A 16,832-nucleotide genomic window follows, 5' to 3' on the forward strand; every position below is an offset into this window, starting at 1 on the left:
ACACACCAAGTATAGCAAACTGAGTTTAGACTTCAAGCTTCTGTAGGTTCCCTATATATTCTACTGATTATTTTAATACCTACTTTATGTGCATGGATCAATAGAAGTTCATTGACCTTTATTGACTGCATTCACCGCCTGTTACACACGGGATATACTTGTGCATTATACACAGTAACAATATGCCTGAATGAGTCCTTATGGTTTAATGTGTGACAGATCCATTAAAGTCAATGGAAGCCGTCCCTGTCGTGGCACTTCTGCAATAAGCATTACAGAAGTGTAGCAGATCCGCGTCATCGTGTTAGTAACTTGCACATTGCATGACCAGGCATGGATGAAGCACATTTGCGGAACCATGGTATGGTTCATCCAGGTCTTACAAAGAAGCATATTCTTCTTTTTGGTATTAGATGATGTTTTGGACCTTCTATCAAGCTAGGATTGAATAAGACACTACTTAAGGATAGTTTGAGGCCTACAGTTAACATTTCAGAACACCAAGTCAAAGTAAGTATCAACGTATCTTAAAGGGGTTGTCCCGCGAAAGCAAGTGGGGGTATACACTTCTGTATGGCCATATTAATGCACTTTGTAATATACATTGTGCATTAAATATGAGCCATACAGAAGTTATTCACTTACCTGTTCCGTTGCTAGCGTCCTCGTCTCCATGGTGCCGTCTAATTTCAGCGTCTAATCTCCCGATTAGACGCGCTTGCGCAGTCCGGTCTTCTCCCTTCTCAATGGGGCCGCTCGTGCTGGAGAGCTGCTCCTCGTAGCTCCGCCCCGTCACGTGTGCCAATTCCAGCCAATCAGGTGGCTGGAATCGGCAATGGAACACACAGAGCCCACGGTGCACCATGGGAGAAGACCTGCGGTCCACCGTGGGTGAAGATCCCGGCGGCCATCTTCGCAAGGTAAGTAAGAAGTCACCGGAGCGCGGGGATTCGGGTAAGTACTATGCGTTTTTTTTTTTTTTTAAACCCCTGCATCGGGTTTGTCTCGCGTCGAACGGGGGGGCTATTGAAAAAAAAAAAAAAACGTTTCGGCGCGGGACAACCCCTTTAATTTGTATCACCATGTTGAATACATTTCTGTAAAGATCTTATCCATATATGTGTCAGCTGACTCCATCTTTTGTTATTATGTCTTCTAGGCCTGAAAATTGGTGTTCATGAAGCTCTTGAAATTGCTGGGCAATTTTGTAGAAAGACACCAAAATCCCACTGGCTGGTGAGTATATTCCACATTTGCCCCATGCTAACAGACCTAATTAAAGGGGTTGTCCCGCGCCGAAACGTGTTTTGTTTTTTTTCAACCCCCCCCCCGTTCGGCGCGAGACAACCCCGATGCAGGGAAGTAAAGAAAGTTTACCGGAGCGCTTACCTTAATCCCCGCGCTCCGGTGACTTCAATACTTACCGCTGAAGATGGCCGCCGGGATCCTCTGTCTTCGTGGACCGCAGCTCTTCTGTGCGGTCCACTGCCGATTCCAGCCTCCTGATTGGCTGGAATCGGCACGTGACGGGGCGGAGCTACACGGAGCCGCTCTCTGGCACGAGCGGCTCCATAGAAGACTGCTGAAGACCCGGACTGCGCAAGCGCGGCTAATTTGGCCATCGGAGGCCAAAAATTAGTCGGCACCATGGAGACGAGGACGCTAGCAACGGAGCAGGTAAGTAAAAAACTTTTTATAACTTCTGTATGGCTCATAATTAATGCACAATGTATATTACAAAGTGCATTATTATGGCCATACAGAAGTGTATAGACCCACTTGCTGCCTCGGGACAACCCCTTTAAGCTTTAAAAGTGGACTATGCAATCATCATGTATCAGAAAGCTGGAAGGCTTGATATTGAGATTGCATTTTTTACTACTAACCAAAAAGTTTTGTAGTTGGTGCAAAGAAATGCCAATGGATGAAGATATGCTTTCTTCCTGCACCTTTCTGGACCCAGTGATTTAGTCATTGGCAGTCTGTATCCATTGTGCATTCTACACCTGTTCCCTTGGATTGATAATAAGGTAAGAAAACTACTTTAACTGCTGGGATATTCCTATGCAATGTTCACATTTCACACTCATACATGCAGTAAAAGCACCTGTCAAAGGTTTGCTTTTACTGACGAGCTGTGAAATGATGTTTGCACGGAGCTATAAGCGTTTTTTCATTCCGTGTTGCATGAGCCATGGCATGGTAGATGCACTTTTGCTGTACCATGGAATGGTTCTGCTATGTCTTTGAGAAGAGCTCATTTTTCTTTTTGGTACTAGAAGGCGTTTTGAACCTTCTATCAAACTAGGATTGTATAAGAAGCTACTAGAAGGAAATTTGAGGTATACAGTTAACATTTGAGAACACCAAGTCAAAGTAAGTACTAATGTATCTTTATTCGTCTCAAAATTATGACAACATTTCTATGAAGATCTTATCCATATATGTGTCAGCTGACTCCATCTTTTGTTATTATGTCTTTTAGGCCTGAAAATTGGTGTTTATGAAGCTCTTGTTTACCTCCCGAAATTGATAGGCGATTTTGTGTAAAGAAGACCAAAATCTTGCTAGTTGGTGAGTATATTCCAGATTTGCTTTAACACAACAAGACATACACTTACACCCTGGGGTAGCACGAGATCAGACAGTGGGAGCCGGCTGTCACTGATAGACGGTCTCCTGCTGCAACAGCAAGGGTGCATCGGGACAGTGACCCCCGCTGTTAACCCCTTACATGCCGCAATCTATGTAGATCACAGCATGTAAAGGGTTTCAGAGGGAGCGCCGATGGGTTGCCATGGCATTAGGATGCCAGCTACAGGCGTCCTGCTTTGCCATTACCTATGATCACTAATACAAGCGATAAGACATTGCAGGACAGAATCATAGCGATCATAACAGCTATGATACAAATATGAAAAGTGTAAAAAAAAAGTTAAAACACCTCCTTTTTTGTGCTTTTTTTCCCTATTAGTACATTAAAAAAAAAGATCCCACATATTTGAAATCATCATATCTGTAACAACTCGTACAACAAATTGAACACACTTTTTATCCTGCAAGGCAAAAATTGTAAAAAACAAAAAACTGAGGTGATGGGGGCGGAGCCAAGCCAGGGATGTGAGTGGGAGTGTGTGACAGAAGCTCCGCTGCAGCATTCTGACACTTACCCTGAAACCGCGACTGCCTGAACTCACCACCGCTGCAGAGACTCCTTAGGTAGTCAGGAAGCGAAGGGGGATGCTGAGCCGCCGTAACTCGTCATGATCCGCAAGAAAGACAAGGAGAGAAGCGGGGAGGCGAGCTGCCGGAGCAGGCAAGATGGCGCTGACACGTACACAGAGCGGGAGCGGGTGCCGGGAAGTGACCGACGCCCCGCTCTGAATATAGCAGAGACACCCCTGCACAACTGGCTCATTATGCCAGGGAGGAACCGCTGTCAGCCACTGAGATGTGTGACCACTGGGAGGCAGGGAGAAACCAGTAAGACCCTCCATGCATAGCACAGTACAGGAGTTGGAGAGCGGCGGGGGGTGCAGCCCAGACATGCAGTGGGGAGAGAAGCCAAGCACTCACAGAGGCAATCTACAAAACAAGCCCTCATGTAGCAGAGTCCACATTGTAGGACATTTTAGGTGCTGCCACCAAGTGCACTAACACAGTGCAAGCACTTCACCAGCAGTTTGGCACTTTACATGAGCACATGGGCTTCCTTGGTCAAGATGTGCAGAAAATATCTGAAAAGCTGACTGCTGCAGAGGGAAGGATCAGTGACATAGAAGACCAAGTGATGCCTATGCAACGGGAAGTGGATAACACAAAAAGTAGCGTCCCTTTGTGCTAAAATCGATGACTTAGGTGAACTGCCAGAAAAAAATGGAGGGCTATAATCTATCTGAATACTTTGAAAATTGGCTCATAGTACTATTTGGTAAAATAGCCTTCTCGCCAATGTTCGCGATAGAAGAGCCCACTGTGTGCCCACGAGACCTCCTCCCCCAGGGACCCCTCCAAGGCCAGTCCTCATGAAACTCCTGCACTTCAGAGACCGAGATACCATATTACGAGGGGCTAGAGAAAAAGGTGATATTAAAGTTAATGGTGCTAGAGTTTCCTTTTTCCTGACTTCTCTGCGGAAGTACAAAAGATAAGAGGGACTTTCACGGATGTTAAGAAATGACTGTGAGATCTGCGTACATCCTATGCGATGCTGTACCCGGCCAGATTGAGAATGGTAGTGCTGGGGGAAACGCAGTTCTTTGATAGTCCTAAGACTGCCTCGACCTGGTTGGAGAGACATGAATCGGCAATTCGCACTGTTGCGCGCTTGCCTCACCGCCTGAATGGGGCCTAGCAATGGCAACTGACAAAGAAGGGAGTTATACAACAATTTTCATTTATTTCTCAAGAAAATTGACTAAGCAAAGCGTCAAAAGTGTAAAGGCTAACAGATGAGGAAAAGGCCATTTAAGAATGTATCTTTTAAGAATGTTCTACTATGAAGAAATTGCGGTGTTCTGGGGTGCCGCCAGACTCTTCATTAACAAGACTCCTTCAGCCCATACTCAGTTAATGAGAAATGGCTGATAGATATACAATCTTATCTTGGAACATTAGAGAAATGGGAGATCCAGTTAAGCGTCTGGCAGTACTTCAGACATTTAACCCTTTCCAATCCACTGTCTGACGTCTTCTGACATCGGAGCTGTACAGCCTTCATTCAGAATGTCTGAAGACGTCCGACAGGGTATTCTTACTGTATATTACTGGCCGCTCTGTTGTTGGGGGCCTCTCCAGCATGTCCCATACCACAGTACTGGCTCTAGCCAGAAGATGGCGCCATTGTATTATGGCAGAAAGAGAAAACCCTCTAGGAAACCCTGAATCCAAAACTGGATTGCAAAGGGTTAAAGAGTTCCACCCATTTATACTATGTCTGCAGGAAACACATCTTTCCCGAGACTCACTGTCTTCCTTTAAAGTCCAGTGAGCAGCGCATAGCTTCCACTCAGTGTATTCTATATGCTCTAGAGGGGTTAGGGTCCTTGTCCACCATTCCATCCTGTTTGCCGTTATTGCGCAGAGAATAGACGCAGAGGGTCGCTTTGTTTGTCTACACTGTAGGATATTTATGTTTGCCTGTTGATCTCGATATATCTTCCACCTCCCTATAGCAGTGCGGTCTTGAAGCAGGTAATAGGCTTTATTGCAGATATACCAGACACCCCGGTGCTAATGGTAGAAGACTTTAATTCCGTAATAGATCCCTACTGGGATAGATTGCATACGCAGGGAACACCAGACAGCGCGTGTTTAACCCCTTTAGGGCGCCTGTTGACAGAGACACTCCTACTAGATATATGGCAAGCCAAGAATCTGGGTGTCAGATACTATTCCTGCCATTTCAGTACGTATCAGACTATGTTGTGTATTGACCTGGTGATTGGTAATACTTTGTTATATAATGCGGTACTGCTGGCCAGATACTGACCTAGAGTACTGTCTGATCACTCCACTATGCAGGTGGTTATATGACACTCTGGAATTGGAACACCTAGGCGCCCTTTATGGAAGTTTAATGCATACTGGCTCAATATTATAGGACATCAAGATCTAGGAGAAACCATGAAGGAATATTCTGAGTTGAATGCAGGGTCCACAACTATTACCATGCAGTGGGAGGCGATGAAAAACTATCTTAGAGGTATCCTAATGCAACGGGTGGCTTAGACGAAGACGAGACATAGAGAGAGAGGACAAGACCTAAGAAAACAACTGGTAGACAGAGAAGCTAGATATGTGGAGTTGGGCACAGCGGATGTGCTGGGACAATGGCAAGGGGCTCAGGAGGCTTTGAACCTATACTTCTTAAAAACCGCTGCACATAAAAGCAAATTTAGAAAACAGGCCTACTTTGAGGAAGGCGAGTGAACCGGACATATGCTGGCCGTAGTCCCTAGGGCACAAAGGGGCAAAACATACATCACTAAGATGAGAAATAGCCAAGGTAGGATAGAGACAGGCTCTGATGCAATTAGAGAAATAGCAAGGCAATATTATGACTACTTGTATTCCTTCAATCTTTGTAAAACAAAAAAACAAATCATGCATTATCTGGCAGACATCTCTCTACCAAGGCTGACTGCTGAGCAAAAGGGAATTCCTGGATACCCCTATAGATTTGGGAGAGATGGAGGAAGCTTTGGAGTCATTGCACAATAATAGGGCGCCAGGAGATAATGGACTCCCGGTTTAATTATATAAGCAGTATGCGAGCGTACTATTGCCAAAGCAGTTCGAAGTGAATTTGGAGGCGATACAATGGGCAGAGCTACCACCGTCAATGCGAAATGCGGTGATAACAATTATTCCGAAATCAGAGAAGGACCCCTTGATGCCAGATTCGTATAGACCTATTTCACTATTAAATCTTGACGTAAAGATTCTGGCGAAAGTCTTGGCTAACAGTCCCTCAAGTGTGGTTGAATCACTGATCCACCCAGACCAAAGCGGATTTATTCCTGCACGGTCCACGGCGGTTAATATATGAAGATTGTATTTTAATCTTCAGCTACTGGCAGATAGTGAGGAACGAAGGGTGGTGTGCTCGTTGGACGCTGCCAAAGCGTTTGATAGTGTGCAATGGCCTTTTATGTGGGAAGTGTTGGATAGAATGGGATTTGGACAGACCTTTGTGAGTTTCACAAAGCTACTATACACAAAGGTGCAGGCCTGTGTCACGGTAAACGGCAGTTGGTCTGAAACTTTCTCGCTACACAGGGGAACACGACAGGGCTGTCCACTTTCCCCGCTTTTGTTTGCACTAGTGATTGAGCCCCTCGCTAGCATACTGAGATCTTTTCCGGCAGTAGTCGGATTCAAAAGAAAACAGGGAGAGGAAAAGGTGGCGCTGTATGCAGACGATTTGCTACTATTCCTGGGTGATGCTAGAGAATCGTTGGATGCAGCAATGTCCCTGATTGGGCAGTATGGAGATTTCTCTGGTCTCACTATTAATTGGAGTAAATCCGTCATACTGCCTGTAGATGAGCCTGACCTGGTTGTAGAAGAGAGTGGAACCTCTATGAAATGTGAATCGGTCATTACATATCTGGGCGTTAGGGTTTCAAGGAAAGTGCAGGAATATGAAAAACTGAACCTAGACCTGCTGATGAGGAGCTTTATGCTGCATGGTTGACGTTGTAAAAAAATCCCCCAAAAAACAATGGCAAAATTGATGCGTTTTCTCTCCCTGCTATCATAGAAAATTATAAACCGTTTTACAATATAGTCTATGTATTAAAAAATGGCACCAATAAAAACTACAGTTTGCCACGCAAAAACAAGCCCTCATATGGCCACGTCGACGGAAAAATAAAAAAGTTATGGATTTGAAAAGTGGAGATGAAAATCCCCCAAAAATCACTGTGTCCTTATGCCCAAAATAGGCAGTGTCCTTAAGGAGTTATTAGAAGGAATTAAACTTTAGAGGGAACGGGCCTGGCGCTTCGAGGGGACAAACTGGGCGATCGCCCAGGGCTCCCATCCCCAAAGGGGTTCCCTGCTGTGGGCAGCTGAAAAGCAAGCACAGCTGTTTTTCAGTCAGAGATGAGAGTAGCGCTGATATGCAGAGGACAGCAGGACCCGGAGGGTGACGTCATTACTCACAGAATCGCTGTGTGGGTCTCCCTCTTGCCAGCACTAATGTTGCCGAATCCTGAAGACATTGTGGCTGAAGCTTAACCTGGTCTCCAGTCCTGTAATGCCCCCACCTGACCATCACGCCCTGCAGCGTCAGAGCTTAGATGTAGGGTGACACAGAGGGTGACATCAGTGAGGTCTGAGAAAACAGGATTTTTGGTATAACATGCTGTAAAATCACTTTCTCGTCACATTCATTGGGGAACACAGCAAGACCTTGGGTATAGCTTCTGCCACTAGGAGGCGACACTAAGTATAAAAAGTGTTAACTCCTCCTACTAGCTATACACTTCCTGCAGGCATTAAGCTAGCTCAGTTTGTATGAGAGCAGTAGGAGCAGCCAAGTAAGATACAACAACAATAGTTAATGCTTAAGAACTGTAACTCATTCTAACACCATGTGCGACCGCACTGAGAACACTCCAACCAAGAGGAGTATACGTTACAGTCCTAATACCACACTGGGTGGGTGCTGTGTCCCTCAATGAACGTGACAAGAAAGTGATTTTACTGTACGTTTTACCAAAAATCCTCTCTTCTTGTCCGTATCATTGGGGGACACAAGACCTTGGGATGTTCCAGAGCAGTACCCAAGGGAGTGGGAAAATATACGCAGCCACATGTGTAAAGAAGCGCAATAAGCTCTTCAACAGCAACTAGCATTAACGGATGGCTCAACATCCAACATGCTCAGAGATGGAGCAGAAAGGGTTTGAGAAAACAGTCCCATCCATCCAGCGGGAGAGAAACTGCTCATGAGGAGCTTCCGACGAGGCACCCGCTGTCTGAGTAATATGTGCCGTAACACGGGCGGAAGATATGACATCCTTGGTTCGGTACGCTGTACTGCTGCAGAGCTGAGTTAGTACGAGGAGCCCACTTCAGAAATCCAAGGACATGACTTGTGTTGTCTAGAGGACCAGCAGAGAGCTAGGGTGATTGAAGAATGCCACTTGAGGTAGTCTTGGGTGAGTTAAACAGAGCCACCTGCAACTGGTGTATCCCTGGGAGGAGTCTTCATTGAAGTGGATCCTGATACCACCGGCCGTGAGGGAATATGCAACAAGTGGTTAACAACCTTCTCCGAATGTCAAAACAGCCATAGAGAAGGCCACCCAATAGAGCCTTATGCTCGGAAAAGAGACTGGCAGTGAAGTCGAGCTGTACATGACCCCAGGGTGCGAAAAAAAATTTTTAAGCTGAAACACCTTCTGTACAAATAAGTATCCAGAAAAGAGCTGTGGTGTCATCAGCGGCCAAAGGAGATGAAACTTCAGAATGCTGGGTCCTTCTTGCTATTGATCTGATTGAACGGCAGCCTCCATCAACATCGAGACTGTAAACTCCGCCTTCAGCATCCCGCTGTGAAGAAGGAAGCGGATTAATTCCAGACATCAACAAAGAAAAGACCCATTGTGTTTCCCCACCGTGTCCGGTTGGAGTCCCACGATGACCATGGTTGGAAAGCTTGCAGGGAGAGGCTCGCGATTTCCCCGGATTGACTGTCTTGAGGAAGTCGTATATGCAGCTGACTACTTTTAGGATATGGGGTACCTAGAACAGCAGCCCCGCTGTCCGGCCCAAGGCTCATAACTGAAGTGCGGCATGGCCCTGATGCCATGTATTTTAACAACCCCTCCACACTACGTCGGTAGTCTTGTTAGGTGTAGGGTGAACAGAAATTCTGCAGCCCATCCCAGCCAGACAGGCTGTTAACCGACCGTACCGCTGTTGAAGGGTGAGAAGGAAGCATCCCAGGCAAATGCGTGGGAGCTACAGCGCCCAGAGATACTGCCACCTTCTGCATGAAGCCTATAGGTTTTCAGAGAAATCCAGCTTTGGAATGGTGACTCTTTGGGTAGACCACTAAGTTTGGCCGCTTACAAAGATGTCAGAGCAACTGCATGACTAATGAGGCACAAGAAAAGGTGATATTACGGCAAGATTACTGAAGTATGTCCCATCGTGGAAACATCAGAAGTAGAGATGGACGAGCCCTAATAATTTAAGCATTATAAGTGTATACTGTTCCATAGCCTACTGCAAGGAACAATGCAGGAGGAAATAGTGCAGGAGGATCACAGCGTGCTTCCGGATCCGTCTGATGTAAACGCTGTATCTATCAGACAGCGATCTATAAGACGTAGGCCAAAAACTGAACCAGACCTGTGATAAGCAGAAAACGCCTACCACCAGCGTCTGAGGTCATACTGGTTGCAGAGGACCTGTGCAACAAAAGGATCTTGAAGATGGCATTTGCGTCCAGAGATGTTACCTCCAGTGACAGAATGCACGGATGTCAGAGACGGCTAAGGTAAAAATGTATCATATATGGGAAGTTTAGCTGTTAACTTCCCTATATGATTTGTATCGCAAAGGAACAGAAATGACTTGGTCGCGGAGTAGTTGCTAAGGGAACACCAGCAAATACTCTGCTGATGCAAATGCATCCACCTAAAAGGGAGGCGCGTCAGCCATAGAGTGAATTGAGTGTCGTCAAACGAGACACCAGAGGATGTACGACATCCCAACTCTTCGGATTAGCAGAGCAGTTGTAAGACAGGACCCAAAACCAAACCAGAACCCTAGGCATTGTATCTGTGTAGGAAGGATCCGTGGAAAACACTTAAGGAGTGTAGTTGGAGACTACTGTGAATTAGAGAGTACTCCCTACGGCAACAGTCCAGCCATCCACAATAGGGGCAAATTCGTGGTCTGCTCTGCCGCCCAATCCGGATACGCAGGGGATGCCTTCCCAACAGACGACATGAGGGACCCAAGGTCAGGGCTGACGCTGTTCTGTCATTCTAGGAAAACAGGAGATGTCGTTTTGGTTCCGAAACCGCGTGCAAAAAGGGATCGGACCCATAGTGGTGCAGCATCTCATAGAGCTGACCGGAGAGGAGCCAGTAGATGGGTACGCAGCCCCCAGGCTTCCTGTCAGAGGATGGAACCCCAGACTTATCACTCTAGGTAGACAGGACAAGACTCTACGACGAAAAATGCTTTGACTGGACGTTAATCCCATATTGTGGTGAGAGAGCACAATATTATGTGGCTCTGGAAGGACCCAACCTGTGTCACTCCTGTAAATGGAGAGCGTGCCAAAGTTGCCTGCAAGGAATTGCAGCCAGGCCGGGCCACCATAGGGGAGCTATCCGTTAGGTAAGGCTCACTCATTCCAGAGCAGAGATGAAGAGCGATGTATCCGCAGAATACGTATGGATAGTACTCTTTTCATATGTAAGGTACCACAGGCCTCAGCAAGCTTGGTGAACGCTGACAATCCTTTCGAACAATGCTGTTCATAAGACGAAATATTCTCCGGCTGAATGTAATCTCGTACTGTAGTGAGAGCGCATGTAATATGTGGCTCTCGTCAGCTCCTGTCCCCACGTTGCGCCGGACACAGATACTGCACTATGCTGCCTGCAGGGAACTGCAGGAGGATCCGAAGCGGAGATGAGGAGCAATGCGTCCGCCGAATTCCTGTGCTGAGTACTCTTTCCATAGGGAAGGTACCACAGCAAGCCCAGAGGAATGCTGACAACCAGGTGGAACACTGTTGTTAATCAGACAAGATATTCTCTGCTGGATGTAAATCTTGTACTGTAGCGAGAGCGCACATAGTACATGGCTCTGGCCGGCCCCTGTCCACGTGTCATCCTGGAATTGGACACTATGGTAGGCTGCCTACAGGGAACTGCAGGAGGAGCAACAGGGTAACTACCGATAGGCAAAGCTCAACCCAGTCCGGAGCAGGCATGGTGGAATACTGGAGGTGCCCAGCTCTCACCCCTCCTCCTCCCCTCTGCCTGTTATTCCTTGTGTTGGGGAATGCTGCCTTCCATTAGGTGGCGCTGTGAAGTTATTATTCCATCTCCCTTATTGCATATTACCAGAGGAGCATGAATGACTGTTCAAGTGTTCTCACTCAGCGTCCAATTGCTCTCCCAAAGGAGAAAAGATAGCGTTCCTGATCCGTCTCCCGCAGTGTTCCCCACCGCACTCGCCATCACAGAGGATGGGAGTTTCTCCAGGATGGGGAACACTATGGCTGGCGCGCATCGATCTACAGCACACAGGCATGATAGAGCCACCTATTTCTTCTTTGGGTCGAGCGTTAACAGCACGGCGGAGACACCGTACAATTTGCCCTTCCCTGTATTTCCACAATCTTTGACTTTTCCTGAAGACTTATACTAAACATGTCTGCCTCCTGTGGACACTAAGCTAAAACTGAAGTAGCTTAATGTCTGCAGGAGGGATATAGCTAGTAGGAAGAGTTAAAGGGGTTGTCTCGAGGAAGCAGTGAATTTTTTTTTTTTGCCCAGTCCCCCTAATTAAGCATACATTACTAAGCCCCCCTGTAAATGACTTTTCTAGCTGGTTTGTACTTACAGTTCCAGCGTTTCAGCAACTTATAAAAAGTTTCCCCAAGATGGCCGCCGGCTTTTTTCCCGTCGCTTGCTGTAGCCCGACGTGCGCGCTCCCGAGACACTACCAGCTGTGTCTCCCTGACAACCAGACGCCCCGCAGCCGCCGACCACGGCACACAGTCACCCACCGCCAGGCAGCAGGTAACCGGCGCTAGACCCCTGACAACAGACGAAGGCCCCCCCGGCCCAGCGGCAGCCCCCCCGGCAGAGCGGCAGACCCCCCCCCCTGGCACAGCGACAGCCCCCCCCCCCCCACGGCCCATCACTTACCTGGGCGGCAGGACGGCGGGACAGCTGGGCGGCTTCTCGGGACAGCTGGGCGGCTCAAGTTTCTGCACCTTCCTCTAAGAGAGGATGGTACAGAATGGCCGCTCCAGCGCGCTCCCGAGAAGTGACAGCTCGTCTGCGCATGCGCAGAAGAGCTGTAGCGGCTAGCAGGCTGAAGCGGCTCGTGCTGAGAGCAGAAGACTGGACTGCGCAAGTGTGTCTAAAATAGCAAGCCGCCAGCGAATTTAGACAGAACCATGGAGACGAGGACGCTAGCAACGGAGCAGGTAAGTGAATAACTTCTGTATGGCTCATATTTAATGCACGATGTATATTACAAAGTGCATTAATATGGCCATACAGAAGTGTATAACCCCACTTGATTTCGCGAGACAACCCCTTTAACACTTTTTATGCTTAGTGTTGCCTCCTAGTGGCAGGAGATATACCCAAGGTCTTGCTGTGTCCCCCAATGATACAGACGAGAAACAGCCCAGGATGAAGCTGGAAATTTAGGGCCTGGGGTCTCTTCAGAAGTGCGAACCTGTGCCCAAATAGAAAGGGACACTACTGCCAGCCAGGACTTCATCAGCAGGTCTGACTAGTGTGTGCAGCAGGCTGCCTGGTATTTCCCTTTATTATAATAGTGTAGGCCAGGCTTAGGAGATCTGTGAAATGCTGTCCCTAAGGCCTCCTTCCCACGAACGGATTTACGCCACGTAAATTTGCGGAAAAAATCCGCTGCGTTGCCCCCTGCTATTAGGTTCTATTGAACCTAATAGCTCAATGCTCACGAAGCGGAATTCCACCGCGGAATTTCGCACCGTGAAATCTCCCATCCTTACCCGCGGCATGCTCTATTTGTCGCGGGTGTACGCGCTGACGGCTTCCATTGCAGTCAATGGAAGCCGTCCGTTCACGCTATCTCCCGCTGTAACACAGCGGAAGATAGCGTGAAAACGCTTTCCCGCCTACCGCGTCATATGACGCGGCCGGCGCGTCACGTGACACGGCCGGCCGCGTCATGTGACGCGGTAGGCGTGTCACATGACGCGACGGCGGTGGGCGGGGAAGCGTCTTCACGCTATCTTCCGCTGGTAAGTATGGGGTCTCTGGGGGGCGCCGTGACGGGCTTCACTGCGGAATATTCCGCAGCGGAGCCCGTCACGCTCGTGTGAAGCCGGCCTAAGGCTATGTTCACGAGCGGAGGATTTGTTTTCTGGTTAGTGGAAAGAAATGCGAGTGGATGAAGATGTAACAGCTGTTAAACTAATAAATTCTGCTGTTAATTCTGACAGCGGAATTTAAATGCACCGATTGGCATTTGGGGCTCTTGATTACCCCTGATTGGCATTGGCCGTTTGGTTGTTATGGTAGCCTGGGGTCTTGTGAAGGCCCCCAGGACTGCCACGAATGATTGCCTATCCATGTGTGCCTGTGGCACGTCTTGATATACTGCATTCTGACAGGCAGCCTAATACAATTGCAAAATTTCCTAAAGAGACTAAAGAAATGTTCAAATCTGTAAAAAAAAAATTGTATTATGGCCTCATGTCCATAGCCATATTAGTAAAACACTGCAGGTCTCCCTGCAGCATTTTACCATTTTTTGTAAATACTGGCTCTGCTGGCAGAAACCACGTATGGCTATGAGTGTACTGCGCATGCCCATGTATCACATACACAGGGTCATGCGCAGTGTGTCTCTTTTCTTCTTTTAAACTAGATTGACCCGATGTTAGCTACGCAAACATAAGATGTTTGGGGAAATGGTTGTAAATGTTTTAAGGATTATTTTAATATATTAATATGTCTGTGTATATGTACTTACATGTGTGTATGCATGTGTTTCTGTGTATGCAAGTGTGCATATATATGTGTGCGTGCATGCATGTGTTTGTGTTCATGCGTGTGTATGCATATGCATGTGTATGTGTATGTGCATTTGTGTCTCTCTCTCGTGTGTATGCATTTCTCTCTCTCCTCCCCCTCTCTCTTTGCTTCCTTCCTCCCCCTCCCCGAGTTTTCCTAAGGGCTTCTTCACACCGGTGAGTGTAATATTAGGCCATGATTCACGGCCCGATATTGCCCTCGCCATCCATGTGAAACCTGTGGATGCAAGGCGTTTTCATCTTAAAGCAGCCTTGCATCACTGCGGGGACTCAATTCATAGCCGTGGCAGAGAAACGCAGAGTTGTTCCATTGCTCTCAAAGGGGCCGACCCCATTGAAAACACTGAAGCGTTGAATGTCTACGAGACCGTGAGCGTTGCTTAGCAACGGTTCAATCTTCCTAACAGCGCTGCTCGTGACGCGCCACTATACTTAACATTGAAACTTTGAAGTGGCCTGATGGGTCAATATTTCCAACTCAGATTTTATGGTGGTAAAGAAAAAATAAATCTTGTTATTTCTACAGTGCCAACAAAACAGTGCTTTCAGGTCATTTATTTATTACCCCCCACCAAGCTGGGTACTCATTTTACCAACCTCGGAAGGATGGAAGGCTGAGTCAACCTAGAGCTGTTTATTGAACCCGCAACCTTCAGGTTGTGAACAAAAGCTTAGGACTGCATTTCTGCTGCCTTAACACTCTGCACCACACGAGGTGGTGATGAATGTCTGACAAATCGAATTACACTAAAATCATCCACCGAAGTTCAGGCAAAGTGGTTAAAGGCCTCCTTCACACTGGCGACCCAGCATCGCTGTGAAAAAAAAAAATATTGCAGCAATATCGCAGCACTGGTCCGTGTGATATTGCTGCTTCTCGCGGCAATACTGGGATTTTGTAGCACAACATGCGAGGATTTGTTTTGAGGGGGAGGGGCTTGAAATATAAGCCCTATCCCAAAAATAAGCTTTAACTGCAGGAAAATAAAAGAGCATACTTCACCTAGAAGCGCTGTCCAGGGCTCCAATGCAGCTTCTTCCTGGTCCTCGGCACTGGTCGTCTTCTCTTCTGGCCAGAGATTGAAAAATCCCCGCCTCCTGGAAGCGCTGGCTGTGATTGGCTGATGCTTAGCCAATCAGAGCCAGTGCTCGATGAATGGCTGTGATTGCGGCCGGGCTGACAGCACCTCTTAGGTGATGAACACAGTTTTTTTTATTTTTGCCTGCAGTTAGGGTTTAGCTAGTAGGATTTCCTACTGTCAAAGTTACATCACACCGCACGAAAATCGCATTTTCGTGCGATGCGATAGAGAGGAAAGCTCCATAGGGAAACATGAGCGACAAAACCTCACGAACATAGGCGACAAAACCCTTGTGTGCATATCACAAGACCCGTGAGGTTTTTGTGTCGAGATGTCACATGCTACAAAACATTGCATGTGTGAATTAAGCCATTGGAAAGCATGGGCTTCATATACATGCGATTTGTAGCATTGTAGCAGCACGACTTTGTCGCCCATGTGAAGGAGACCAAAGAGTGGTGCAAGAAAAAGTATGCATTTTTATATTAGATTCCTGCTCTGTTTCATAGCGGGGTTGCGTATGAAAATGCCACCCGTACGTGATGCATTGCGTATGAACAGTGTTGCATATGCTGCCTATACAATTGTTTAGGGCTCATGCTGCATAGTACGTAGAAAAATAGATCATGCTGCGGTCTATTTCTCATGCATATCGATATGCAGTGTCCACACGCACATGGATCAATGAAGTCAATTTCAATTACCGCGTATCACGTGGCCATGCATCAAACACATAATATGGAGTGAAAAGCTGCACGAGGACATGAGCCCTAGTAGAAAGAGAAAAAAAAAGGTTGTAAATGTTTATCTCCCACCCCACAGTTTCCAGTCATCTTCCAGTGGCATCACTGTGTCGACGAAGGTCCAAATAATTAGAATATCACATTATTAATCCCTCATGGTGAAAGCCATCAGAAAAAACATAGGCAATGACAGCCTGCATTTTCTTTTGGTCACCCTGTATCCAAGGAAAAATGATCTGAAAGTTGTATGTGGCATTAATAGAAATACAGGTCCCCGCGCAAAAAACAAGCCAAGATACAACACGATCAACGAAAACATAAAAAAGATATGTGTCAAACGCTAGTGGAAGAAAGCAAGTTTTTTGCCTAACTTTTCAAAGCCTTACATTAAAAAAAACATATAAATTGGAACTGCTGTAATCATTCTCATCCACAGAATAAGACCTCCTGTCTATGCTGATTACCTGCACGCGGGCAACGCAGTGAACGCTTTCCAGAGAATAACTATAAAAGTGCAGCCCAAAAGTCCATGAACGAAAAATTGCCTGTGATTTTCCGCTCGCGTTAAAAAAAGAATCGCAGCATGCTGTGATTTGCCGCGATGCACCTATCATTCTAGATAGGTTCATCAAGAAAAATCACGGTGCCAAAGAGCTCCCTGGCGGAAATCTGCAGCAGGATATTGCTACGCCCGCGGACAGGCGGCCT

The sequence above is a fragment of the Eleutherodactylus coqui genome, chromosome 3 (assembly GCF_035609145.1).
Source record: "Eleutherodactylus coqui strain aEleCoq1 chromosome 3, aEleCoq1.hap1, whole genome shotgun sequence".
Lineage (NCBI taxonomy): Eukaryota > Metazoa > Chordata > Amphibia > Anura > Eleutherodactylidae > Eleutherodactylus > Eleutherodactylus coqui.